This window comes from Pongo abelii, chromosome 14 (genome assembly GCF_028885655.2).
Source record: "Pongo abelii isolate AG06213 chromosome 14, NHGRI_mPonAbe1-v2.0_pri, whole genome shotgun sequence".
NCBI lineage: Eukaryota > Metazoa > Chordata > Mammalia > Primates > Hominidae > Pongo > Pongo abelii.
In genome coordinates, this window is record NC_071999.2 from 68,769,878 (window position 1) to 68,797,514 (window position 27,637).

A 27,637-nucleotide genomic window follows, 5' to 3' on the forward strand; every position below is an offset into this window, starting at 1 on the left:
CTATCCCTTCTGCCACGATCGAAAATTTCCTGAGGCCTTCCCAGAAGTCAAGCAGATGCCAGCATTATGCTTCCTATACAGCCTGCAGAATTGTGAGCCAATTAGTCTTCTTTTCTTTATAAATTACGCAGTCTCAGGCATTTCTTTATAGCAATGCAAGAATGGACTAATACACACATAAATGAACTCTCTTGGATATCCAGCCTAGTTAAGCTTTCAAATGGCTACTGCAGACTCAGCAAACAACAGAATGCAGCAGTGAGAGAAATTCCAAGTAAGAACAGCTCATCAGAGCCTAAACATTCCACAGATACCTAAAAGACAAAAATATATTCTGGCTTTCTGTTTGTTTTAAGACATCAATGGTCTTTTTATTTTTTAACATAGCAATAGATCATTATTATTTGTCATGTTTCTTTTTTTTTCTGGCCCAATAATATATAAGCTTCATTAGGCCAGGACACTTTTTCTTCTGCTTGTTCAAAACTGTATTTCCAAATATGATATAGTGTTTGACACCTGTTACATACTCAAGAATTATTTATTGGTTGATGATTGTAATCGTTAACTTTATGTGTAAAATTGACGGGCTCACAAGATGCACAGACATCTAGTTAAATGTTATTTCTGGGTGTGTCTGTGAGGGTGTTTCCAGAGGAGGTAGTATTTGAATTAGACTGAGTACAGTACATCGTACTCACTTATGTGGGTAGACACCATCCAATACATTGAATTCCTGAATAGAGCAAAAAGATAGGGGAAGGGAGAATTCACCCTTTCTCTGCTTGACAACAGGAACTGGAACATTGATCTTTTCCTGTGCTAGGTCCACTTAGTTCTCAGGTCTTCAGACCTGGACTGGAATTTACACCATTAGCCCTTTAAACTACACTACACCTCCAGCTTTCCTGGATCTTCATCTTGCAGAAGGTACATCATGGGACTTTTCAGCTTTCATAATTACATAAGCAAATACCTTAAAATAAATACCTTATAATAAATACATGAATATATGCTCAAGTGATTATGGAAGGTTAGACATCCCATTCTCTACCATCTACAAGCTGGTATATAGTATATAGTGGCATAAATAAATAAATAAATAAATACATATTTTACACATCTATGTATACATACATATATATTCAGACACACTTCTATCTATATATATGTTGGTATGTATATATGCTATAGGCTCTATTTCTTTAGAGAACACTGACTAGCACAATGGATGAACTTAATATATGACACTGTATTCTAGAAGAACTATAGCCTATATCTCTAGTTAATTTTTTATATATCCTGTACCTGTAGTTAATCACTTTTGTTTGACTTCCCCAATTTTCTTTCAAACTCACTCAATCCTTTTGTCGAAGTTCTCATGTCCTAAATTATTTTTATTTTTATTTTTTTGCAATAAGAACACAACATACGGTCTACCATCTTAAAAACATACACACAATACAGTATTGTTAATTTCCTTTTCAACTGAAATTAGATACATTATGATTCTCTTATTGCCAATCTATAACACTGACTCTTCTTTTCTCCTCAACTGTTGACTTTGTTTTTTATTTCTCTAAGAAAATGGAAGCACCGTAAAGACAATTCACTCATCCTCTGCCACCAAATTTACAAAACTACTTTCTTTTGACCACATATAAGATCAACCTTTGTAATTATAATGAACAATGTTTATATTTCAATTTAAGCCAAACCACTCTCATTAGCATGCTGGATTCCTTTCATTTTTATTTATTTATTTATTTAGAATTTATCTAACTTTATTGTCTCAAAATATAATATCTTTTCTTTTCTTTTTTTATTTTTTAGAGAAGGGTCTCTCAGTCAGTCATTTAGGCAGGAGTGCAGTGGTGTGATTATAGCTCAATACAGCCTCAAACTCACGGGCTCAAATAATTCACCTACCTCATTTTTTTTCCTGTCAGTTATTGGGGTACAAGTGGTATTTGGTTACATGAGTAAGTTCTTTAGTGGTGATTTGTGAGATTTTGGTGCACCCATCACCTGAGCAGTAAACACTGCACCCTATTTGTAGTATTTTATCCCTTGCCCCCTTCCCACCCTTCCTTTCAAGTCCCCAGAGTCCATTGTATCATTCTTATGCCTTTTTGTCCTCAGAGCTTAGCTCCCACATATCAGTGAGAACATACAATGTTTGGTTTTGCAGTCCTGAGTCACTTCACTTAGAATAATAGTTTCCAATTTCATCCAGGTTTCTGCAAATGCTGTTAATTCATTCCTTTTTATGGCTGAGTAGTATTCATATATATATGAATATATATATATCTCACAGTTTCTCTATCCACTCATTGATCACTCATTGATTGATGGGCATTTGGGTTGGTTACACAATTTTGCGATTGCTAATTGTGCTGCTATAAACAAGCGTGTGCAAATTTTTTTTAATAATAACTTATTTTCTTTTGGATAGATACACAGTAGTGAGATTGCTGAATCAAATGGTAGTTCTACTTTTAGTTCTTTAAGGAATCTCCACACTGTTTTCCATAGTGGCTGTACTAGTTTGCATTCCCACCAGCAGTGTAGAAATGTTCCCTGATCACTGCATCCATGCCAGCATCTACTTTTTTTGATTTTTTGATTGTGGCTGTTCTTCCAGGAGTAAGGGGGTATAATATTGTGGTTTTGATTTGCATTTCCCTGATCATTAGTAATGTTGAGCAGTTTTCATATGTTTGTTGGCCGTTTGTATATCTTGTTTTGAAAATTGTCCAGTCATGCCCTTAGCCCACTTTTTAAAGGGATTGTGTTTTTCTTACTGATTTGTTTGAGTTCATTGTAGATTTTGGATATTAGTCCTTTGTCAGATGTACATATTATGAAGACCCACTCTGTGTGTTGTCTGTTTACTCTGCTGACTGTTTCTTTTGCTATGCAAAAGCTCTTTAGTTTAATTAAATCCCAACTGTGTATATATGTTTTTATTGCATTTGGTTTTGGGTTCTTGTTCATGAAATCCTTGCCTAAGCCAATGTCTGGAAGGGTTTTTCTGACATTATCTTCTATAATTTTTACAGTTTCAGGTCTTAGATTTAAGTCCTTAATCCATCTTAAGCTAATTTTTGTTTAAGGTGAGAGATGAGGATCCAGTTTTATTCTCCTACATGTGGCTAGCCAATTATCCCAGCACCATTTGCTGAAAAAAGTTGTCCTTTTCCCACTTTATATTTTAGTTTGCTTTGTCCAAGATCAGTTGGCCCTAAGTATTTGGGTTTATTTCTGGGTTCTTTATTCTGTCCCATTGGTCTGTGTGCCTGTTTTTATACCAGTACCATGTTGTTTTGGTGACTATGGCCTTATAGTATAGTTTGAAATCAGGTAGTGTTATGCCTCCAGATTTGTTCTTTTTGCTTATTCTTGCTTTGGCTATGCAGGCTTTATTTTGGTTCCATATTTATTTTACAGTTTTTTTTTCTAATTATGTGAAGAATGATGGTGATATTTTGATGGGTATTGCATTAAATTTGTAGAATGCTTTTGGCAGTATGGTCATTTTCCCAATATTGATTCTACCCGTCCATGACCATGGGATGTGTTTCCATTTGTTTGTGTCATCTATTTCTTTCAGCAGCATTTTGTAGTTTTCCTTGTAGTGGTCTTTAGCCTCCTTGGTTAGGTATATTCCTAAGCATTTTTTTTTTTTTTTGCAGCTATTGTAAACAGGGTTGAGTTCTTGATTTGATTCTCTGCTTGGTTGCTGTTTGTGTATAGAAGAGCTATTGAATTGGGTACATTAATCTTGTATCTGGAAACTTTGCTGAATTATTTTATCAGTTCTAGGAGCTTTCTGGAGGAGCCTTTGAAGTTTTTGAAGTAAACAATCATATTATCAGCAAACAGTGACAGATTGACTTTCTGTTTACGGATTTGAATGTTCTTCATTTCTTTCTCTTGTCTGCTTGCTCTGACTAGGACATCCAGTAGTATGTTGAAGAGGAGTGGTGAGAGTGAGCCTCCTTCTCTTGTTCCAGTTCTCAGAGGAAAAGCTTTCAACTTTTCCCCATTCAGTATTATGTTGACTGTGGGTTTGTCACAGGTGACTTTTATTACACTGAGGTGTGTTCCTTGTGTGTCAATTTTTGCTGAGAGTTTTAATCATAAAGGGATGCTGGATATTGTTGAATGTCTTTTCTGCACCTATTGAGGTGATCATGTGATTTTTGTTTTTATTCTGTTTATGTGGTGTATCACATTTATTGACTTACATATGTTAAACTGTCCCTGCATCCCTGGTATGAAACCCACTTGGTGGATTATCTTTTTGATATGTTGTTGGATTCGGTTAGCTAGTATTTTGTTAAGGATTTCATTGTCCATGTTCATCAGGGATATCTCTGTAGTTTTATTTTTTGGTTATGTCCTTTCCTGATTTCAGTATTAGAGTGATGCTGGCTTCATAGAATGAATTAGGGAGGGTTCCCTCTTTATCTTGTGGAATAGTGTCAAAAGGATTGGTACCAATTCTTCTTTGAATGTCTGGTAGAATTCTGCTGTGAATCCATCTGGTCCTGGACCTTCTTTTGTTGCCAATTTTTAAGTTACCATTTAAATCTCCCTGCTTGTTATTGGTCTGTTCAAGGTATCCAGTTTTTCCTGATTTACACTAGGAGGATTGTATTTTCCAGGAATTTATCCATCTCTTCTGGGTTTTCTAGTTTATGTGCATAAAGGTGTTCATAGTAAGCTTGAGTAACCTTTTGTGTTTCAGAGGTGTCAGTTGTATCTCCTGTTTCATTTCTCACAGAGGTTATTTGGATTTTCTCTCTTTTCTTGGTTAATCCTGCTAATTGTCTATCAATTTTATTTATCTTTTCAAAGAACCAGCTTTTTATTTTATTTATCTTTTGTATTTTTTTCATTTAAATTTCATTTAGTTCTGCTCTGATCTTGGTTATTTCCTTTCGTCTGCTTGGTGTGGGTGTGGTTTGCCCTTGTTTGTTTCTCTAGATCCTTGCGGTATGACTTAGAATGTCACTTTGTGCTTTTTCAGTCTTTTTGATGTAGGTGTTTAAGGTTATGAATTTTCCTCTTAGCACTGCCTTTCCTGTATCCCAGAGGTTTTGATAGGTTGTGTCATTATTGCCATTTAGTTTGAAGAATTTTTTAATTTCCATGTTGATTTTGTTTTTGACCCAATGCTCATTCAAGAGCAGGTTATTTAATTTCCATGTACTTGCATCGTTTTGAAAGTTCCTTTTGGAATTGATTTCCAGTTTTATTCCACTGTGGTCTTAGAGAGTGTTTGATATAATTTTAATTTTCTTAAAATGTATCGAGGCTCATTTTATGGCCCATCATATGAGCTATCTTGGAGAAGGTTCCATGTGCTGTTGAATAGAACGTGTTTTCTGTGGTTGTTAGATGAAATGTTTTGCATATATCTGTTAAGTCCATTTGTTCCAAGGTATAGTTTAAATCTATTGTTTCTTTGTTGACTTTCTGTCTTGATGACCTGTCTGGTGCTGTCAGTGGAGTATTGAAGTCCCTCACTATTATTGTGTTGCTGATGATCTCATTTCGTATGTCTGTTAGTAATTGTTTGATAAATTTGGGAACTCCAGTGTTAGGTGCATATATATTTAGGATTGTGATATTTTCCTGTTGGACAAGGTCTTTTACAATTATATAATACCCCTCTTTGTCTCTTTTAACTACTGTTTCTTTAAAGTCTGTTATGTCTGATGTAACAATAACCACCCCTGCACTTTTGGTATCCATTTGCATAAAATGCGTTTTTCCACCCCTTTACTTTAAGTTTATGTGAGTTCTTACGTGTTAGGTGAGTCTCCTGAAGGCAACATGTAGTTGGTTAGTGAGTTCTTATCCATTCTGCAGTTCTGTATCTTTTAAGTGGAGCATTTAGGACATTTACATTGAATTTTAGTATTGAGATGTGTGGTATCATTCCATTCATCATGGTATTTGTTGCTTGTGTACCTTGTTTTTTTGTTTGTTTTTTCTTTTCTTTTTAAATTTTATTTTTGTTTGATAGGTCCTGTGTGATTTATGCTTTAAAGAGGTTCTGTTTTGTGCAGGCACAGTAGCTCACACCTGAAGTCCAAGCACCATAGGAGGCTGAGGAGGGTAAATCACCTTAGGTCACGAGTTCAAGACCAGCCTAGCCAACATGGCGAAATCCCATCTCCACTAAAAATACAAAAATTAGCCAGCCATGGTGGCAGTCGCCTGTAGTCTCAGCTACTCAGGAGGTTGAGGCAGGAGAATTGCTTGAACCCAGGAGGCAGAGGTTGCAGTGAGCCAGTATTGCGCCACTGCATTCCAGCCTAGGCAACAGAGTTGGATTCTATCTAAACAAACAAACAAACAAAAAAAGGTTTTGTTTTGATGTACTTCTAGGATCTGTTTCAAGATTTAGAGCTTTTAGCAGTTCTTGTAGTGGTAGCTTCGTAGTGGCGAATTGTCTCAACATTTGTTTGTCTGAAAAAGACTGTATCTTTCCTTCATATGTGATGCTTAGTTTCGCTGGATACAAAATTCGTGGCTGATAATTGTTTTGTTTTAGGAATTGTTTTGTTTTTTTTTTAAATTTTGTTTTGTTTTGTTTTGTTTTGAAGATAGGGCTCCAATCTCTTTTAGCTTGTAGGGTTTCTGCTGATAAATCTGCTGTTAATCTGATAGGTTTTCCTTTTTAGGTTACATGGTGCTTTTTTCTCACAGCTCTTAAGATTCTTTCCTTCATCTTAACTTTAGATAACCTGATGACAATATGCCTAGGCAATGATCGTTTTGAGATGAATTTCCCAGATGTTCTTTGTGCTTCTTGTATTTGGATGTCTAAGTCTCTAGCAAGGCTGGGGAAGTTTTCATTGATTATGCCCCCAAATATGTTTTCCAAACTTTTAGATTGCTCTTCTTCCCCAATTATTGTTAGGTTTGGTTGTTTAACATAATCCCAAACTTCTCGGAGGCTTTGTTCATGTTTTCTTATTTTTTTTAATTTGTCTTTGTTGGATTGAGTTAATTCAAAGACCTTGTCTTTGAGCTCTGAATTTCTTTCTTCTACTTGTTCAATTCTATTGCCGAGATTTTTCAGAGCATTTTGCATTTCTACAAGTGTGTCCAATGTTTACTAAAGTTTTGATTGTTTTTTCTTTATGCCATCTATTTCCTTGAATATTTCTCCCTTCATTTCTTGTATTATTTTTTGGATTTCCTTGCACTGGGCTTTGCCTTTTTCTGGTGCCTCCTTGATTAGTTTGGTAACCATCCTCCTGAATTCTTTTTCAAGTAAATTAGGGATTTCTTCTTGGTTTGGATCCATTGCTGGTGAGCCACTGTGATATTTCAGGGGTACTAAAGAGCCTTGTTTTGTCATATTACCAGAGTTGGTTTTCTGGTTCCTTCTTATTTGAGTAGGCTCTGTCAGAGGGAAGGTCTAGGGCTGAAGGCTGCTGTTCAGATTCTTTTGTCCCACGGGGTGCTCCCTTGATGTGGCACTCTCTCCCTTTTCCTATGGATGTGGTTTACTGAGAGCCAAGCTGTAGAGATTATCTCTCTTCTGGGTCTAGCCACCCAGCAAGTCTACCAGGCTCTGGGCTGGTACTGGGGGCTGTCTACGCAGAGTCCTGTGATATAAACCATCTATGGATCTCTCAGATGTGGATACCAGCACCTGTTCCAGTGAAGGTGGCAGGGGGGTGAAATGGACTCTGTGAGCATTTTTAGCTTTGATGGTTTTTGTGCTGGTTGGCCTCCTGCCAGGATGTGGCACTTTCCAGAGAGCATCAGCTGTGGTATTATGGAGAGGAACCAGTGGTGGGCAGGGCCTTAGAATTGCCAAGAGTATAAAACCTTTTTCTTCAGCTACTAGGGCAGGTAGGGAAGGACCACTGGGTAGGGGCAGGGCTAGGTGTGTCTGTGTCTGAGCTCAGACTCTCCTTGGGCAGGTCTTTCTGTGGCTGCTATGGGGGATGAGGGCAAGTTTCCCAGGTCAATGGAGTTGTGTACCTAGGAGGATGATGGCTGCCTCTGCTTAGTCATGCAGGTTGTCAGGGAAGTGAGTGACAACTGGTAGTCACAAGCTTCACCCGGCTCCCATACTATCCAAAGGGCCAATTTCACTCCCACCATGCTCCCCCTAACTGCCAGAATTCTCTTTCCAGGCTGTGGCTGTGGAGTCCACACACTGGATTCACTCCCTCCCCTGAGTTCTGGCCAGGAGGCTTCTCTGCCAGTTCAAATTGTTACAAGGTTCAGCTGGGGAATTCCTTCTCCCTGTGGCATTCCCCCTTATGCCTCTGGCTGCCCTCCCAGTGTATCCCTTTGTTGCCAGGTAGTAATGGCCTGCTTGGGGACTCAACGAGCTCCCAGGGCCTTTCCCACTACTTCCTTTACCCTTGTATTTCACTCAACTCTCTACATTGACTCAACTCCAGGTAAGGTTGGAAACTTCTCCTGCAAACCAGGCCTTCAGTTTCCCCAGTGGGAGTGTGTATTCAGGAGCTGAGAGTCTCCCTTTCCCACTTCCTCAGTTTGGGCACTCACAGTGTTTGGGGTGTCTCCTGGGTCCTGAAGGAACAGTCCACTTCCTTCACAGGGTCTATGGGTCCTCTTGGGATTCCTGGTTTGTTCTTGCAGTCTTTATGGAGCTAAAGTTCATGATGCAAGCCTCTGCATGCTCTTCTGTCCATTCGAATTGGAGCTGCAATCTAGTCCTGCCTCCTGTCTGTCATGATGATCCCAAACATAAATCTTGTATTTTTGAGCAGTTAGGACTATAGGCATTTACCCCCACACCCAGCTGTGTGCTTGGCTACTGTCTCCTATTGAGAGGTGAAGCCAGCTGGGCTTCTGGGTCCAGTGGGGACTTGGAGAACTTTTCTGTCTGGCTAGAGGATTGTAAATGCACCAGTCAGCATTGTGTAAAAAGGGACCAATCAGCACTCTGTAAAATGGACCAATCAGTAGGACATGGGCAGGGCCAAATAAGGGAATAAAGGCTGGCCACCCGAGCCAGCAGTGGCAACCTGCTGGGTACCCTTCCAGCTTTGTTGCTTCACTCTTCATAATACATCTTGCTGCTGCTCACTGTTTAGGTCTGTGCCACCTTTAAGAGTTGTGACACTCACTGTGAGGGTCTGTGGCTTCATTCCTGAAGTCAGCAAGACCACAAATCCACTAGGAGGAACAAACAACCCCAGATGTGCCACCTTTAAGAGCTGTAACACTCACCACGAGGTCCGCAGCTTCATTCTTGAAGTCAGCGAGACAAAGAACCCACCAGAAGTAATAAATTCCGAACACACTATCTCTTCAAATTCCAGGCCTCTTTTCTTTGCTGCAGACAGATGATTAAGTCTGGCTTAGAGGTAGCAAGACCATTTATCAGCCTCCAGATATTCCGGCATCCTCCCTATGGATCTCCCATGACCTGCAAGTCACAGGATAACAGGGGCTATGGTAGAGTCACCTAGGAGCTCCTGGAATGGAGGAGATGAAACAGTGGAGATGGGAACTCAGATTCCTTTTATTTTTATATTTTTGGGAGTTTATTTCTATAAACATTCTTTGTCTTCTGCATTCTTTTTTAGATAGATAGCCCAGGCATGGTGGTTCATGCCTGTAATCTCAGCACTTTGAGAGGTTGAGGTGGGAGGATCACTTGAGCCCAGGAGTTTGAGACTAGCCTGGTCAACATAGTGAGACTCCACCTCTACAAATAATAAAAAATAAAAGATTAGCAGTGTGTGGTGGTGTGCACTTGTGGCCCTAGATACTCAGAAAGCTGAGGTGGGAGGATTGCTTGAGCCTGAGATGTTGAGGCTGCAGTGAGCCATGTTTGTGCCACAGCACTCCAGCCTCAGTGACAGAGTAAGATCCTGTCTCAAAAAACAAAAAGATAGATGATAGATAGATAGATAGTCATATTAGATATATATAGATGTAGATATAGATGTTTATGATCAGCATTAAACTTAATCCTCTCCTGTTTCCATGTTCCCCTTAATTTTCCATCAGTCTTTAGTAAAACTTGTAGTTTTCTTAAAACTAGTTCACTTTTCTTATCATTCATTCTCACCTGAATTAACTGCAATCACAATCAGGTTCATTATACCTAGTTAATTATATTTTAACTTCTTTTTTTACTTCACACATATACCGAACTTTTTCAGTACAACATTTGCCATTCCTTCTTAGATTCCAGTGCTGTGGTCTCTTTGTCTCTTTTAGATGCTAGGATATCCTATTTCATTTGTACCCTTTAAATATATACAAATAATAAATAAGTTAATTAAAAGTCTGACCTGACATTTCCAAAATTATTCTTTCATTTCCCTCCACCCGTCAGTTCCTTTTCCACAGTTCACAATTTCTGAAAATGACCCTACCTGGTTGTTTAAGCCCCCTCCTTTCCAAATGTAGTTATCATCATTTTTTTTTTTTACCTCTTTTCTACACCATAGCTTATCCATTAGCAGTTCTGGTTAACCAGAACTAGGATATCTCAAAGATCTTTATATAGTCATTCCTTATGTATTAGTCCATTGTCACACTGATAATATATTAAGACATATCTGAGATTGGGTAATTTATATATAAAAAAAGGTTTAATGGACTCAGTTCCACATGGCTGGGGAGGCCTCACAGTCATGGTGGAAGGCAAGGAGGAGCAAGTCACATCTCACATGGTGGCAAGGAAGAGAGAAAAGAGAGCCAGGAGTTCAAATTATATTTTTGAATGATATATCTTGTCAGACAATTTTTTCAAAAATTTCAAAATTATTTGCAAGTTCAAGCCACTATTATTACTTACATTCAATTAGTCTGTCATTCTTCATTCTTGAGTCCAGCCTCCTACTACACATTCTCCAATAAGGAATAAAAATAAACCTTCAATGAGATGCTTCTCCACTTAAATCCCTTCAGAGACTTCTCCAGATATTTGGATATAAATGCAAAGCCTTGATTGAATTGCAAGGTTATTCAAGGAGAATAGTGACTTTTTAAATGTGTTTTTGGTCATTGCCTTTCTTCATTCTACTCCAACTAAATAGTATCTATGCTTTTTTGAGAACACATTAAGCATACCCCATCCAAGGTTATGAATTTTTTCTAAAATCTGCTTCTAGATATTCATTTTGTTGCATTTTGTTTCTTTTTATTTCATGCAAATCATGAATATTCTTGAAAAACATTTTGGTAAAATTAATAATAAATTTAAGTATGAGGATGCCATGCTATATTAAGACAATTTAATCGGCAAATAAAGTGATAAAACATAATTTTTAAAAGGTTAATATGTCTAAAATGTCTATATAATAAGTAATTATTAGTAATTTACAAAGTGAATTTAGGGAAAAAATTCATAATCATGAACTGAAATTTAAGATAAAAAAGAAAGTAATGTAATATGTGTGTGTATATATATATATATTTAGGTGTGTGTATATAGTATATATTTTTATATATGACATTTAGATATGGAAAATAAATTATAAAGTTATTTTTTAATGGTTGAATATAGCATTTAACCTTTTATTTAAAAATGGTTAAATATAACATTTTGTGATTATGAAACAGAGTTTAAGGACTCTGGCTCTGCAGGAAACCACCCTTACAACACCACCTTGAACAAACCAACCAGCTCTCTCTTCTTTAGTTATCAAGTTTTTATAAATGCTATACAATATCATGGGGGTTTTATGAGGTTTAAGATATTAACACATACAAAAATATTTAGGACACTGCCTGATACATAATTATCAATTCAAAATAGTAGCTGGTATGCTTCTAATAAGTACAATAAAAAGAATGATTCATAGTCAATGTTTTCCTTTCAGGCTGTTAAATGTAAAATGTACATTCTTGTAATGATCATATGTCATCTTATCTCACAAAAGGTATAGTGATGTCTATGGTGTGTGCTGCTTAGCAGCCTTGATTTTATGCTATCATCACCAATTCAAACAATGGATATTGTTGAAGATTAATTTAATAAAAATATAGAAAATACAGGTGTACCTTAGGTATATTGTGGGTAAATTCCAGACCACCTCAGTGAAATAAATATCACATTAAAGTGAGTTGGTTTCCTCTTGCATATGAGAGTTATGTTTACACTATACCATAATCTATTAAGTGTACTACAGCATTATATCTAAAAATCAACGTGCATGCATTAATTAAACATGTTTTATTTCTTAAAAAATTGCTGTTATCTGAGTCTTCGATGAGTTGTCATCTTTTTGCTGGTGGAAGGTCTTATCTCAATGTTGACCAGTCTGATTGATTAGAGTGGTGTTTGTTGAAGGTTGAGATAGCTGAGCAATTTTTTAAAACAGGGCAACAATAACATTTGCTATATCAAGTAACTGGTCTTGGTGGGTATATGGTAGATGTATATATGTATGGAGTACATAAGATATTGACCAAATACATTGTTGAAGAGCAGTAACATTTTGAAAAAAAAAAAATTCTGAGCAGTAGATCTTAACAGTGGGGTTAAAATATTCAGTAAAATATGCTGTAAAAAAGATGTGCTTTCATCCAGGAGTTGTTCCATTTCTAGACCATAGGCAGGATAGATTTTAGCATCATTATTAAGGGCCCTAGAATTTTAAAAATGGTAAATAAGCATTTGCTTCAACTAAAGCCATCATCTGCATTATCCTCTAATGAGCGTCAACCTGTCCTTAGAAGCTTTGAAGTCAGGCATTGATTTCTTTCTAGCTGTGAAAGTCCCAGCTTGCATCTTCTTCCAAGAGGAGGCTGTTTGATCTATGTTGAATATATGTTGCTTAAAGTAGCCACCTTCATCAATTATCTTAGCTAAATCTTCTGGGTAACTTGCTGTAGCATATACGTTAACACTTGCTGCTTCACTTTGATGACATAGAGATGGCTTCTTTTTTAAGCCTCATAAACCAATAGCTGCTAGCTTCAAGATTTTTTTCTGCAGCTTCCTCACCTCTCACAGCCTTTGTAGAACTGAAAAGAGTTAGGGCCTTGCTCTGTTTTGGTCTTTGGCTAATGGGATTCTTGTGACTGGTTTGAGCTTCTGTTGAGACCATTAGAACTTTCTCCACAGCGGCAATTACATAGTTTTTCTTTCTTAACACTTGTGTGCAATGGAGTAATATGTTTAAGTGTCTTCAATAACTTTTCATTTGCATTCACAACTTGGCTAATTGTAGTGCAAGAGGCATGGCTTTCAACATATCTTGGCTTTCAAGATGCTTTCTTCACATAAGCTTAGTCATTTCAAGCTTTTGATTAAAAGTGGGAGACATGAAGCTCTTTCTTGAACGCTTAGAAGTGTTTGTAGATTTATTAATTGGCCTAATTTCAGTATTATTGTTTCTCAGCAAATAGGGAGGGTGGAAGAAAGGATTACAGAGAGGACAATGGCCAGCCTGTGGAGGAGTCAGAACATACACATTTGTTGATTAAGTATTCCATCTTATAGACTGCCATCAAAACAACTCCAATAATAATATCAGAGATCGCTGATCATAGGTCATTGAAACAGATATAACAACAACAAAAAAGTTTGAAATATTGGAAGAATTACCGAAATGTCACATAGCAACACAAAGTGAGCACACGCTGTTGGAAAACTGGTGCTGATGGATGCACGTTCCACACCTGGTAGCCAGAAAGCTTCAATTTCTAAAAACTGTAACATCTGCAAAATGTAATAAGCAAAGTGCTATAACACAAGGCATGTACACACGTATGTACATACGAGCTTGCAATTTTCAGAGAAAAAATAATGGAAATATTATTTTTGCTGAAAAAGGGAAATATTGTAATTTATATAATTAATGATAGAACAATGTTGCTCAGTGGTTTTGCAACATTATATTTTTGGTGTTTTCAAATTAGTTTGAGATGTACACACTGATAAAACAAAAATAAATTCTACATATTATGAACATTTAATATTTAGCACATGATTAAAAGAATGAAAGATGTATATTCACATTGTTGTAGCTATTACAATATAAGCTGAAGAAATTTAGAACTTCCAATGTGTTCCTAATTGCAATTGATTTATTCTTCACTGAGAACTCTGAACAAGTGATGGGCTAGGTATTAGGAGTGTGGAGTCGAGGATCAACGAACAAGATAAATTTGGTTCCTGTCTTCACAGAGGCTATTAACTAATGGGAAAACCAGAAATCAGATAGTCATTTAGAAAAGGAATACCTGCGCAGTGCTTCAGGTCACATGAGAGTGAAATCTTAGCCGTCTGTGAGGAAACTATGTTTAAACTGAAATTTAAAGATAGAACATATTTAGGTAACCAAAAGGTATGGGCAAAGAGCTTTTAATTTGGGCAAAAGGAACTATGTGAATAGCTTGAAAGGGCAACAAAAGGAAGAAAGTCCTACTTTGAGTGAGAAATGAGAGTTGATTGACCCAAGACAAAGTTGTCAACAGTTATCGCAAAGCTCAAAATTATGTCCACCATGAGTTTTTGTTTAAGCTTTTTTCCTAAAGAAAGAAAGTAGCCATTTGATGTGTTTTGGAACACATTACTTCCTAGAGGGTTACAAATATATTTGTAAATTTAAATTTACAAATATATGTCTGAGTTCAGTGGGAGGGACGTGCTTGAAGGGAACAAGAGCGGATGTAGAAAGCCAAGTTAGTAAATTGTTGTAATATACAAATGAGATATAATGCTAATTGAGACTATAAAAAGGCAATTAAAATAGATCTAAGTAGAATCTAGAAACACTATGAAGCAATACCACAGAATGATCAGCCATGTGGACTTTGGTGGCAGAAAAATTAGAGTTTAAACTTTGATTTTGTAATGTATTAGGTATCTATGCTTTAATATGTATTCTGAACTAAAATTGAAATCACTCTTATCTATTAAATAATAATAATATATCAAGCACAGGGTGGTCATGTGGATTAAATTAGTTAATGCTTACAAAGCACTTTGTCACCAATTATATTGTACGACTACAGGCTATAAATATAATTACTATAATAATGCAAATCATGGGTTGTGAATAAATTAATGAAGAGAAAGGAATCGACTGTGACCACAAACTTTCAAGACTGAGGAACTAAGTGAAACAGTGGAGCCGTTTAATTAAGATAAGAACCCAGAGAAGAAAAAAAATAATCCAGGGATATTGAGGAGGAGGATGATTTTCATTTGAGATAATAATGTTTAGTTTGCAGGCATTATATTAGCATTAAATAGAAGCAAAATGATACACATATCATATCACAGAGCCAGCCAAGCAATAAACAATGTTTCCATGTTTGTTTTGTTCTGTATTTCTCTCTTTCCAGATACTTTTTAATCCCTCTGTTTATCAGAATGCTATTCTAGTTCTTTTCAGTCTTCCATACAACTTTAGTATTTTTCTCTAGATACTCCCCCATTTTTGCCTACTAAAGTAAAAAGTCCCCTACAAAATGCATGAACGTTTTCCTCTTAATTATGCTTTTCATAATTTTTAAAGCTCCGTCTGCACATATTGGCTCAAATTCCTCAACTATGAAACCATTCTATGACATATTTATGTCATTTTTTTCTCTTTTCATTTAATCTATCCATTTTGCTAACAAAGCTAACATTTATTGCAGTTAGCGTTTACAAATTCAACTAATATTCCATATTTATTGAATATAATGGTTTTTAAATTTCAATTAATTTTTTAATTAATATTAATTAACATTTACTACTAATAAAATTTTCTAAATATTCTAAGCCACCTTTCATTATATGTCACCAAGTCTCCTTGGTTGAAACTCTCATTCATTTATGAATACGCATATGCATATATACCCTAATATTAATTTAGTGTCTGTTTTATACCAATTGTTTTTGTTAGACATTCAAAACACAAGATTAGTAAGCTCATTACACAAATATGTACTGGACATCTACTTTGGGCTAAATAGTTTTAGGTCACTGGAATGGTTCAGTAACCCAAAACCTTTTATAGTTGAGCTTACATTTTATTGTAGGGAGGGTGAGCCAAATTACACAAACAGATTTGTTTGTCTTCAGTTTATGGTTTTGTTTGTTTGTGTTTTAAACCACAGAATTGAACATGATCACCTAGCCAGTAAAAGTACATAGAGAGAACAAAGTGGAATGGAGAATAGTTTGTGATATTTCAAAATAAAGAGAAAGAAAGAAGACAGGAACAAACACAGGAGACTTAGAAGGAGAGGCCAATTATATAAGAAGACAACCAAGAGTAGCATAGTTAAAAATGTCAAGTAAAGAAAGTGAGTAGAAGGCTCAAATGCTGATGGTATGCCAAATAAGGTAAAAACACCACCAGGCTGAAACATGCAGAGATCATTCATGACCTTGTTTAAAAAAAAAAAAAATCACTAGAGTGATGGCTGTAAATTCCTTTTTAAAGTAAATTTAAGAATAAAAGGGGCTGGGCACAGTGGCTCATGCCTGAAATCCCGGCACTTTGGGAGGCCAAGGCTGCCGGATTACCTGAAGTTGGGGGTTCAAGACCAGCCTGGCCAACATGGTAAAACCTCGTCTTTACTAAAAATACAAAAAATTAGCTGGGCACAGTGGCTGTAATCCCAGCTATTCGGGAGGCTGAGGCAGGAGAATCGCTTGAACCCAGGTGGCAGAAGTTGCAGTGAGCTGAGATCATTCCACTGCCCTCCAGTGTGGTCGACAGAGCAAGAAAAAAGGGATAAGTAAACTTACGAACAGAATACAGAAAACCTTTTCCAGGACTTTTGTAAACTGGCAAATAAGAGATATCGACTGGAACTGTAACCAGCAGGGGAAAAAAATGGGTCAAAAGAGAATCTTGCTTTTTTTAAAAATGGGAGAGATAAAAACATAAGTTTCTGTCAATGGAAATAGTCAAGTAAAGAGAGAAAATATTCTGAGAGAAAGAAGGAAGAATTGCTGGAAACAGGTCTTTCAGAAGGCGTAGGGGAAGATAAAGATGCTATGCACAAGTGGAGGCATTGGCTTTAAATAAGAACAAGGACTCTTCATTTATAGAAACAGGCAGGGAAGAATAACTGGTGATATATAGGAGAAGGAAAAGTTACATAAGAAATGAGGCTTGAAGCCGAAAGAGCAAATGAGTTTTTCATAACTTAGTGTTTCTGAAAAGCATAATGCACTCAAGTTGATACTCTCCTATTTCCACCATGAACAAAACAATGTGTCACAAATGGGTTTAGGAAGAATGTAGAACAGATGTCAAGAAATCTTTCATCATACAGAGACCCATAAACATATGGAATGACCCACGAAGCAAACTGTGAATTTGGAATCATTGTAACCCTCTAGGAAGTAATTAAAACACATATTTAGTGATCAAAAGTTTTATGAAGAAAAGAACTTGATGAATTGTATGATATTTAGATTTTTTAACCGACATTTTCTCTGCTTTATGCTTTTTTCCCCCATGGTTTTGTAGGAAGATGCATTTCTTCCATCTGTTATTTACCATTTTGAGTACTGTATAGTAAACTGAATAATTCAACCAAAAAATTCAAAGAACACCTTCAGTGACTAACACTGGAGAAATTTTAAATATAATTATTTGGAAGCATATGAATCTGCAGTTTACAAAAGCTTAATTTTAAAATAATAAGGCGTAATATTTTTTTCTTAGTTTAACTGAAAAAAATGGCTCCTTTACTCTAAACAACTTTTGACAGTTTCAGTAGATAATATGAAAATATTTTTAATTAAGTCTGCTTTAGAAACCCTGTGAATCTGAATATCTCACTTTTTTGTTTATTTCTGTCTGTGTATAGCAGTGGATATAGAAAAAAAAATAAGGTAAATGATATGGAGACTAATAAATTACTCTTATTAGTAATTAACTTTTTGATTAGGTATCACTTCTTTTATGTCTTTTTTTTCCTCAGATGCTATTTTTATTGTTCTAAATACCATTTATGTAAGTCACCACAAATAACCAAGTTTATAAAATTTTAAAAGCGGTCAGGTAATTTAAGATGTATCAAACAAAAGAGTAGAGTTTTACATCATATTTAATCAAAAAACATGTTCATGTATTTCTTCTGTATCAACAATTAAATTGCCATTTTTTCTGCTATCAAAATCAAAGAAAGAAAGTGCATTTGAGGTGATTATTATTAATGTATAGAAAGGATATATTGAATTCCTGATTATTACTCATAACTCTATTGGTTATTAAATGGAGATAGAAAGTTTACATTGAGTTTATAATTATCAATTATGTTTAGTTGCTCAGTTCGAATACAATATTATTCTTTATATTATGAGCCCACAATTTGGCAGGCTTAGTCAAGCTGTACTTACCTGATTACCTAATTAAAAAATTGAATTGATCAACAGAGTGTATTAATTATGTGCTCCAGGTAATTACAGTACCTTTTTAGTTTCCACATCTGATTCAGTGGACTAAAATATGCATACTTTTAAAAACACAATTTTAAAACATTTCTCAATACTTTGAATTTGCTATTTTAAATATTGTGTATATATTTTACCATCCTTGAATAACAAAATGATATTTAGCCTGTCTCTCTTTTCTCACAGTGCCTTTTATACGAGACATTCATAATTTTAAAATAATTTAGCTTCACAATCCACAGTGTATTTACCTTTATTGCTCTTATATTTTATGTTTATAGAGAAGTGAATTTATAGAATTTGTGTAATTTACACAAATTGTTGAGTCACACAACAATCACTTTTAATGGGAATATTTCATTAAAGGAGATTCTGAAAATATTTCTTATAATAGCTATATAAATATTTAGTATGATCTTTATTTTAGAAAAGTATTTTTTTAATTCACTTAAAATTATTTTGTATAGTCTCAATGCCAAAGATTACTTGATGTACCATATACTACTTGGTGTACCATAAAGAAGTTTGCTTATTTTAGTCAATCTTTTAATGACTGATTTTCTGTTCTTTTTCTTATTTCCAGTTACAGTGGAAGGTGTGTTCTTCCACCTATCCAAATTAAATCACTTCATCATGAAAGTCATATATCCTCAACATCTTCTCAATGACCGGTTAAAGCAAAATAACTATGGCCTGAGAAGGACTCCATACTTCTATATTTGAGTCTTTGTGGATGAACTATAACCTAGCTTAATAGGTAGACAAGACTGAAAACCTAACCTAGGAGCAGGCGTCTGTAACAGTAGCTGAGTTTTGGCCAATCCCAGCAGCCATACTTCAACCACTCATAGACTGAGTTTAAATGAGGCAAACGTCAACCTGTGACCAATACAGCTGTTTCTGTACTTCACTGCCGATTTCTGTACATCACTTCTCTTTTTGTGCCTATAAATTTGTTCTGACCATGAGACATCCCTGGAATCTCTCTGAATCTGCTGGGATTCTGGCATCTGCTCAGTTTGCAAACTGTTCATTGTGCAATTAAACTCCAATAAAATTCACTTTCTTTTAAATTTTTCTTCCCAGGATTTCTAAGTCTCTCTTTCTACTATTTTATTTTAATTTTTTTACATTTTATTTTTAATTGACATATAATAGTGTATATATTTATTAGGTACATAGTGTAGTTTAAAAGTCTGCTATTTAATTCTAAAATACACTAAAAAATTATAACTTCAAAATAAACAAACAACCATGGGAGCAATATTTCCTTATCTTCTTCTGTTACTCTCAGATTCAACATATGCAGAAAATTCCTTTTTGAAGTTTATAGTTCCATAAAGATCAACTTGCATTGTTCTTTATTTAATATTGTAATTATTCATTTTAAGAGCTTTGTTGAGCTATAATTTGCATGTCCTACAACTTATCCATTTAAAATGAATAGTCCAATGATTTTTAGTATGTCACAGAGCTGCATAATCTTTACCACAATCAATTTTAGAATATTTTCATCATTCAATGAAGAAACGCCATAACAATTTGTAGTCATTCTCCATTCCCTGACACCCTCCTACGGTTTCCTACCATCACATGTTCTGAGACAATAATTGTCTAGTTTCTAACATTATTCTTACACACCCTTCATTCCTCTCTCATCTAGCTTCCCATCCCACCCACCACTGTCACAGTCATTCATGCTACGTGTGTGATAACTAACCTGTTACCTAATTAAATGAATATTCTTTATTTTTCAATTTTTTATCACAACCACTCTAAACCCAGCTCGTCACTGCCATCTTTTTAAAACAACTTTATTGAGGTGCATTTGACACGCAGTAAAATATACATTCTTGAAGTATACAGTTTGAAAAGTGTTGACATGTGATACACAAGCAGAACATCACAACAATCAAGATAATTTGTAGATACATCACACTTGGATGTTTCCATAACTTTATACTTTGTTCTTCCCTTGTTTTCTTGCACCAGCACTCACACTTGCCCTCCAACCCAGGCAAGGAGTGACAGGCTTTGTGTTACTATAGGTTAGCTTGCATTTTCTACATTATGAGAAAATAAAATTATACAATGTTTACTTGTTTGTATGGCTTCTTCAATTCAGCATTATTTTGAGATGTTTTTCATGTTGTAATGTATATAAATATATGAACTTAGTTTTTATTTTTTTCCTCCGACATGTCAGCTTAGAAGCTTTGTTAGATGTCTCATTCACTTGGAAATAGAAAAATAGTGTCTAGAAATTCACACTGTGAACTTATATACAAGAAGGAAGATGGGAGCTCAACATAAAAGCTGAAGAAACTTCAGATACTTTGAAATATATGGCAGGAAGCAGCCTGCACTGTGGGTCTGGTGGAAAAAATATGAGTGAATCCACAGTGTGTGATGGGAACAGAATGTCTCTGTGACACAAATTTCCACTGAGGAGCTAGGCAATCCAGGCCACAGGGGAGATTCTTGCTCGTACCAAGCACTGGATCTGACCTGGGGAGCAGTGGGGAGAATGTAAGAAGGAGCAGCAGCAGAAGGTCCTACTCATGTACTCCCAAGACCCCAGTCCCAAAAGAAGGAAGCCATTCCTGATCCTCACTTGTAGGTGGCTGAGCAGAAACCTGCCAGCCAGTATAAGCAGCAGTCACAGGTTTGAAGAGTCTCAGACTAGAATTTGTAATCTACTGTCAAGTGGAGGAGAAGCTCTCATGGCCAGAATTGAGAGTGGGTATGGCATGTGCTCTAGTCACAAGCATGAGAATTGGGTGACTCCCTTTGTGATACCCAGTGAGAAGGTGTGTGGCCTGGAAGCCATGGATTTGCTGGGCAGGAAGGTTTCACAATCTGAGGTCAGAAATCTTGTGACTTGGCTGGCTGTTTTAGCTTGCTCCCAGCAGCAAATAGCGGGAGGGAGCCCTGCCAATTGACAGTCTTGGAATAAGGTTCTACTATGGCCTGTTAGGCTGTAGAACCCGAGCCAACTAGCCTTCCCTATGCTAGTTCTTTGGTGCAACAGCAGTTACTCTGCTCTTTCCTGGAGCATTGCCCCTGGGGCCTAAAAACTGCCTTCTGACCCCCACTGGGGCCAGTGTTTGCATCTGTCATTGGAGGGTTCAAAGCCAGACTTGTCCAGCCCAGCCCAGCCTTGCATGGCTTTGCTCCCCTATAACCTGCTTCAAAGTCAGAGCATGGGTCCAGGACCCCTGGGATTCCATAGCACAGCCCACTGCCTGAAACACAGAGTACTTCTGATTAACACAGTTCAAGTATAAACCCTACTGCAACCACTACAGTGACCTACTAGTGAAGAGGTCAATTATAACATGTGCTGAAACACTGACACAATGCTTAGGAAACAGACAAGCTTCGTGTGACCTCTGGGGTGGTGTGAGTGTAACATCATCACTCACACCACCCCAGCTACTGAAGAGGCCTTGAGTTGCCTACTACATCTTGCATTTGAGAAAGCTACTACACTATTACAAAGGGATTTATGCAGACATTTTACCACTGAATGCTCCCAGAAACAAAGCAAAATAGCTCTATTCAATATACTTTATAATCACATCCTTAAGAAAGAAAGAACAAAAAGAAAAAAGCAGCTCTACTCAGATGAAAGTAAACTGAAAAACAGGAAATATCTTTTACTTCAGATGTGAAGGAATAAGCATAATAATATTGGAAATATGTAAAACAAGGCGTTATGATGACACCCCCAAAGGATCACACTAACTCTCTAGCAATGGATTCTAACAGAAATGAAATCTGTGAAATGCCAGATAAAGAATTAAAAATAGCTGGATGTGGTGGCTCATGCCTGTAATTCCAGCACTTTGGGAGGCCGAGGTGGATGGATCACTGGAGGTCGGGATATCGAGACCAGCCTGAACAATATGGTGAAACCTCGTCTCTACTAAAAATACAGAAAGTTAGCCAGGTGTGGTGGCATCAGCCTGTAGTCCCAGCTACTTGGGAGGCTGAGACAGGAGAATTGCTTGAACTCGGGAGGCAGAGGTTGTAGTAAGCCGAGATTGTGCCACTGCACTCCAGCCTGGGTGACAGAGTGAGACTCCATCTCAAAAAAAAAAAAAAAAAAAAGAATTCAAAATAGTAATTTTAAAAAGTTCAATAAGACCCAAAAGAAATCTGAAAACCAATACAAAGAAAGCAAACAATCAATTCAGAATGTGAATAAAAAATGTACTAAGGAGATTCATATCTTAAAGAAGAACCAAACAGAATTTATAGAATTAAGTTTCCAAATTCTGGAGAAGTCAGGCAGAGAAAGAAACAAATATGTTCTGATCTGGTTTGGCTGTATCCCCACTTAAATCTCATCTTGAATTGTAACTCCCACAGTTTCTACATGTTGTAGGAGGAACCCAGTGGGAGGTAACTGAATTATAGGGAAGGGTATTTCGCTGTTCTTCTGATAGTGATTAAGTCTCATGAGATCTGATGGTTTTAAAAACTGGAGTTTCCCTGCACTAGCTCCCCTTCTCTTTGCCTGTCTCCAACCATTTAAGATGTGACTTGCTCCTCCTTGCCTTCTATCACGATTCTGAGGCCTCCTCAGCCATGTGGAACTGTAACTCCATTAAATGTATTTTTCTTCTCAGGCTCAGGTATGTCTTTATCAGCAGTGTGAAAACGGACCAATACATGCTACAAATTCTGTTTACAGGATTATACCATACTCAATTATTAAAGGCCATAAATAGCTCAAAATAAGTTTCCTTGACTCTGAAAAGCAAAATAAGGATCAGCAATGTTCCAAGCAGAAATCAAAAAGATTACTTCAGTTTTCTATTCGTTCAGTTCATTTTGTTAACTCTTGTTTTGCTAGATATTCGTGAGCATTTCAGCTCTTCACGAGTCCTGTACATTTTTCTTTTATTCCAATGTCACAATCTCCAAAGTTACCAGAAACCTGCATTTGAGAGCACCTGTAAAAGTTCTATATATGATTATAAACCACCCTTTGAAGGGAATCAAAACAAGACAATTGTCAGGGAATAACAAAATGTCCAGGGTAGCAACAGTCAGAAACATGATTGACAAAGAAATTTGGTTATCTCTGTGGTTCACAGTGATTTAACATAACAACCTTAATTATGATTGATAGCATTAGACATTAGAATTTTTAAAACTCCATACAATTTTGGAACATATATTAATAATATTCCCTAAAATATAACCTGAAGAAGATTAAACAACATTTTAGCAATCCCGTGTATATAAACATGTCAGGTAATCCTGTTTATCTCTCTTTGGATGCTCCAGGGGCCCTCTATAGCATCCAAAAACCAGGCATCAGGGAAGACAACTTTTTTTTAATAAAATTGACAATCTTTTTTTTTAAATTTTTTTAAAATTATACTTTAGGTTCTAGGGTACATGTGCACAACGTGCAGGTTTGTTACATATGTATACATGTGCCATGTTGGTGTGCTGCACCCATTAACTTGTCATTTACATTAGGTATATCTCCTAATGCTATCCCTCCCAACTCCTTCCACCCCACAACAGGCCCCGGTGTGTGATGTGCCCCTTCCTGTGTCCAAGTGTTCTCATTGTTCAATTCCCACCTATGAGTGAGAATATGCGGTGTTTGGTTTTTGGTCCTTGTGATAGTTTGCTGAGAATGATGGTTTCCAGCTTCATCCATGTCCCTACAAAGGACATGAACTCATCCTTTTTTATGGCTGCATAGTATTCCATGGTGTATATGTGCCACATTTTCTTAATCCAGTCTATCATTGTTGGACATTTGGGTTAGTTCCAAGTCTTTGCTATTGTGAATAGTGACGCAGTAAACATATGGGTGCATGTGTCTTTATAGCAGCATGATTTATAATCCTTTAGGTGTATACCCAGTAATGGGATGGCTGGGTCAAATGGTCTTTCTAGTTCTAGATCCCTGAGGAAATGCCACACTGAAGGAAGACAATTTTGAAACTGAAGTTTAATTTTGGGACGCTACCTACTTTTACTTTATGAATATGATTATCCTTCAAGACAAATCCAATTTTCACTTTCTTATTACAGAGTCACTATTATTACTTAAAACCCAAAGCAAATTATAGGATACTTTTTAAAAGTACTATTAATGATACTGGGAAGATAGCCACCCTAGTTATGATTTGTACCTTGATGCCCTTACAATGCCATTCCATTACCACATACTTGACATTATTAAACCCTTCCAGTCCTTAAAATACTTTGTTTGATGTCTCTTTGCTGTTGTGGAGATAATATGTAAATTGCGTGATTTTCGAAAAGCTACTTTTTGGTAAAGTTTGCATTGAATAAATATAAATTTTATATCTTAGTCACTTGCTTGTGAACAACAATATAGATTCACTTTTTCTAGGCTAGTATCAATAGTAAGAAGGGGAATAAAGATTTTTCTGGCTATTTTTCAACTTTCAACAAATTTTTGCCTCAACTTGGTAAACTTTTGAAAACATTTCTTAAAATTTTTCTTTCTTTTCCTTCAATTACTTGAGAACTTCAGCACAAATTAAATTTGATGGTATGATTTTGTATTTATGTCTTCTAATTTTAAGATAAATAACAAAATAGGGTACATTGTTATGACTTTTACTAATATCATGAGAAAAATTATTGAATAAGAAATATTTAAGGTTTGAGGAATATTTGTTATATGATTTTGACATAGGCATATATTTCATTTGGGCTTGATATTCTGACATGGACATATAATGAATAAAGTTTATGAAATATTTAATTATGGAAAGCAATTTTGGAAATCCAAATTACATTGTTGCTAAAAAATAATAAATATAAGTTTATCTTGTCTTTTAAGTATGTTAAATATTATCTGCTGGAGTACTTGATTAAAAAGACAAGTAAATTTAATAATATGAAGTGGAAACAACCTTTACATATACACTTAGTATGTATTTAAATATTTAGAAAAAACATAAGATGATAAGACAACCAAAGTACAACCAAAACTAAAAAAAGACCTAAATATTTCTTCATATTATTGTTTATTTAAAAAATTCGATTGAGTTATGACTATTCCAGCTTTAAATCATTGCATATGTTAAAACTGAAAAAATATTTTCATAGTACAGTTTAAGAATAAAGCCTCTATGACTTTAGCCATAAATGTAAATGTACACACTTTATGAAGTCGCTTGGGCGATAAGATTTTGAACATGGCACAGTGCTAATTGGTCCTAACCTACATACCTATGAGATTGTTAAAAATTTTATTCCCAACTAGTATGTTTCATATTTATAATCAAAAAGTATTTTCCCATTTGTTCTAAGGAACACATGTTAAGAAATAATCTGAACAGTAAAAGTAGCCCATATTCCAGAACTTTTGTAAAATTTTAGGTTTTAAAATATATTTAAAAGTTTTTCTCTTGTAAGTGTTCTCAGATTCTTTAATTTTTAAAAGGGTTTTTCTTTTGTGGTTTTTATCTAAATTTATTTAACAAAAGTGACTTTTTCCCCCTTAAAGCATTTTGAGAAATGTAAACATAATGAATACTTCAAAAGGAGACACTATGTTCATTACCAGTATGAAATAATAAAGGAAAAAAGTAAGAAAATGTTAAATAGTATTCTTGTAGTGTTAAATTGTATCCCATGGTGAAATCACCTGCTAAAATCTTTCAGATACTTGAAAATGATGCAAAGCAGTCAAGGCTTGGTTTTAAAGCATGCACTTGGTCAACGCCGAATTACAAAATATATAAAATTTGGTTCTTCCCAACTGATAATAAAAAATTTATGTGTAGAATACATACGTGAAAAACATAAAAGGTATGTTTCTTATTTTTATATTTGTAAAGAAGTGATGAAATTACAGCAGATTTTCTGAATTCCTAGAGAGTTCCATATCACATCTGCAATACTGCAATGTTTAAGTTGTCTATTGCAACACTGTGCTCAAGTACCTGCACCCTCTTTCTGTGACAGATGCCAAAAAATGGGGAACTATTGTTGTAACTATAAAATATTTTCATATCATTTATTTGATTCATCATTGTATGTAATTGACATGTCACAAGCACATATGATAAACAGCTATGGTTTTAAGAAGTTAACAGATGCCTTTTTTTTATTATTTAATTACATTAGCTCTAATCATAGCTAATTGTCAGATATCCAGTTCAGTGTCTTCCTTGAGTCTTCTCACCGTAAAAATCTGTTTTCAATATGTTTTTCTTCTTTTTCCTCTTTCTAAGCCTGGGAGGATGGAGGTACTAGTAATAGTAATAATACTGATGATATTAATATTGATCAACAGTAATTGAGCAGGATGAGATAGCATTATTACACTTGCTGATATATCTAATAAGGTAGAAATATTAAAATACCTTGGTACTTAGTTGTTTTTTAATGAAATAATATGAAGTGGTATCAGCAGTTTACAAAAGTATAAAATGTGGAAGTTGCGATGGGATAACTGGATGCTTGCCTGGTTTACATTTCAACCACTGCAGCAGTGTTGGAGGCACATCTGCTGAATGATAAGCCACAGACTTTGCATTTCTTTCTGGCTACTTATAGAAAAATATAATTGCAGAGTAGTTGTGAAGGCATGCAAGTATATATTTAAAAATTAAAAAAATTAATTTTCAAACATAAGTGTAACTTTGTTTAGTAAATTTAAATGTAATTGTATTTTATCATTAAAAAAAACCAACTTTACTTTATCCAACTCCAGTAAAATAAGATTTACTATCCTGTATTACTATTGATAGGAATATTTATTTTTACTATGATAATGAATGCTACTATCGATATTACTTCGATTACTACCTCTACTATTACTATGGTTACTATAAGGTTAATAGTACTTAAATCAGACCACTGGTTTATTTACTTTTTGTCTGATTCCAAAAGTTTTTAATTTGTATTCAACTGTTTGATATGATGACACAGTTTTTCAAACAATCTTTATTTCTCCCTTTCCAACCAAAAAAATACAAGTGTAAACATAATTCTGTTGCTAAAAAATGTTTTACCTTTAAAAATAATTAAATCATTCTGGAATCAGTCTTTAAAAATTATAAATATAGAAATTTAATGGCTTTCTATAGACTTCAGCAGCCCCATTCTTCAGTCTACAAATGAACAGGAGAGAACTTTCAGAGGTGTTGAATATATCTATCACTGTGATTGTGGTGATGGTTTCATGAAAGTATGCATCTGTCTAAACTTATAAAGTTAAATATATTAAACACATACTTTTTTGTGTAG